Source organism: Propithecus coquereli, unplaced genomic scaffold, assembly GCF_000956105.1.
Source record: "Propithecus coquereli isolate 6110/MARCELLA unplaced genomic scaffold, Pcoq_1.0 Scaffold566, whole genome shotgun sequence".
Classification (NCBI taxonomy): Eukaryota; Metazoa; Chordata; class Mammalia; order Primates; family Indriidae; genus Propithecus; species Propithecus coquereli.
Genome location: NW_012151574.1, coordinates 595,056 through 598,007, shown reverse-complemented (window position 1 = coordinate 598,007; position 2,952 = coordinate 595,056).

The window sequence follows — 2,952 nt, the reverse complement described above, 5'->3', positions numbered from 1 at the left end:
TAAGAAATAAACACCATAAGAAATTGTTAAAATTTTAAAACACTTCGGAAAGATTCAAAAGGATGCCCAAATGAGAACACATCCCGTGTCTTTGAAAGAAATGATCCCACCATATAAAAAGAAAAATAGTCCTGGCTTTGAAGGAATCCTAGAGAAAGAAAGAAAAAAAAAAGAATAAAAAGAAAAGTCAATTTTCTTCAAGTTAATTTAACATAATCTCAATAAAAATACCAGCATATTTTTTCCAGGACTTAGAGAAATTGATTCTAAGCTTCATATGAAAAGTAAGCAAGCAAAAACAGCCAGGAAATCCCTGAAAAAGAAGAGCATCAAGGAGAACTGGCCTTACCGTATGTCAAAAGGCACGATAATGCCTCCGGAAGGAAGTACAGCAGCATTGTATTGGTATATGAATAGACGGATAAATCAAAGGAACAAAAAGTCCAAAAATAGACTCAACTACAAATGGAAATACAATGTATGATAAAAGCAGCATCTCAAGTCACTAAGAAAACATGTACTTTGTGATAAATGATATTAGGAAAACCATAATAATTTTAACACATGCCCCCAAAAAGAAACTATAAGTCAAACAATAAGAAAAACTGGGGAAAATATTCATAGCTAAAATCAGAAAAAGAGCTAATGTCATTGATATATAAAGAGCTCTTTAAAAGGAGGAAGAAAAGTACCAAAAACTGAAGAGGAATGTAAGTAAACACAGGAACAGAAAATTCATAGGAAAAAAAACCCCTCAAATTGCCTTTAAAATTAAAAAAAAAATCAACCTTTCATAGTAAGAGAAATGCACATTAAGACTATATTAAGATACCATTTCCTATCTACCTATGAAATCGTTTTCTATCTATATCTATGATATAAATAAGTATTGATTGTATCTTAGATGGTTTTTGGCAAAAATTGAAAAGCCTGACAGCAAATTCCATTGGCAAGGCTGTGAAAAAAATAGTCTTTCTCATACATAGCTGGCAGGAATACAGAATGTTGCAATACCGAGGAATGAGAATTTAGCAATGTTTAATAAATTTGCATATGCATTTGTCCTTTGATAAATCTCACTTCTAGAAATCTAGCCTGAAGATATATGTCAACAACTGTGTTAACAGAATTTGTGACCTCATTTGTAATAGCAAAAGATTGTCCATCTAAGCAGGACCAGGTGATGAGATGAATAAACTTTATATGTTCACACTATAGAATATTATTACATCATTTAAAAAAATAGAATGAGGAAGGTCTGAATGCACTGAGATGGAGTGATTTGTCAGTAATATTAAGTGAAAACAATGTGTATAGTAAGCCATCCTCCATGTAAAAACAAGTGCAAATAAGAATACATACATATTTTTTTCAAATAAAAAATATAGAAAGAATAAACCAGAAATTAATAAAATTGTTACCTATTAGGGTTGGGTGGAAGTAGAGAGAAGAGTATAGGGAGAGGACTTCTAGGGTTCCAGGCTCTGGCTTTTCATTTCCTCTGAAAAGTGAGGACAGAGAATGAGAAGGGGCTGGACTCTGAGTCCCAGGAGGTGAGAAGAATCCTCACACGGTGGCTACCCACAGAGACCCAGAGAAAGGCTTAGAGGGAGATGTCAGGACCCAAGATTGGGGTCATTATATTTAGACATTATATTCTATTCCATTAGACTGTTTGCTTATTCACGTACCAAAATAATACTACATTAACTATGATGTCATTAGCGTGTTTCGATACTTGGTCTGGCCAGCTTCCATTCTTGTACTTTTTAAAAATTTTATTGGCTCTTCTGTATCCTTTATACTAATACATTAACTGTAGGGTAACTTTTTCAGTTCTTTTCGAAAAATCATAGAGACATCAGGACCCAAGATTGGGGGAGAGGAGTGCCAAGCTCAGCCTGTCACTCAGTTAAGGAGTGACAATAGCACAAGGAAAAAAGGGTCAGGCTCAAGGTCAGATGTTCCTGCCCCAGTGCAAGGAGAATTCACACAGAGGTACAGAGTGATGGAGGTGGGGTGGCGGGAGAGCAAGGAAAATAAAGGTAAACAGGACAACACAGAGATTGACAGCTAGAGGCAGAGCAAAAGTGAAAGTAGAGGTCGAATAGAAACATAAGAGAAAAGAAATACAAGAAAGTAAGATAAGAGGAAATAGAGACATACAGGTAGAGATAGCAAATAAGACAAAAATAGAAGAATGAGAGAGAGAGAATGAGTGAGACAAAAGAAACAAGTGTTGGTGAAGATGTGGAGGAAAGGGAACTCTTGTACACTGTTGGTGGAAATGTAAATTAGTATAGCCATTATGGAGAACTGAATGAAGATTCCTCGAAAAACTAAAAATAGAACTATCATATGATTCAGCAATGCCACTCCTGGGTATACATCCAAAGGCAATGAAATCAGTATGTCCAAGGCACATGTGCGCTCCTATGTTCACTGCAGCAGCATTCACAATTGCCCAGAAACGGAATCAACCTAAGTGCACATCAAGGGATGAACAAACAAAGAAGAGGTGGTATATATACACAATGGAATAGTATTCAGCCTTGAAAAAGAAGGAAATCCTGTCATTTGTGACATGAATGAACCTGGAGGACATTACGCTAAGTGAAATAAATCAGGCACAGAAAGACAGGTACCGCATGATCTCGCTTATATATGGATTCTAAAACAGCCAAACTCATAGAAGTTGAGTAAAATAGTAGTTATCAGAGGCTGGGGGTTAGGAGGAAGAATTGTTGGTCAAAGGATACAAAGTTTTAGTTAGAATAAATTTTTGAGATTTATTGCACAGCATGATGACTCTATGTTATAATAATGTATTGTATATTTCAAAATTGTTAAGAGAGTAAATTTCAAATGTTCTCACCACAAAAAAATGGTAAGTATGTGAGGTAATGAATATGTTAGTTAGCTTGATTTAATAATTCCACATTGTATACATAT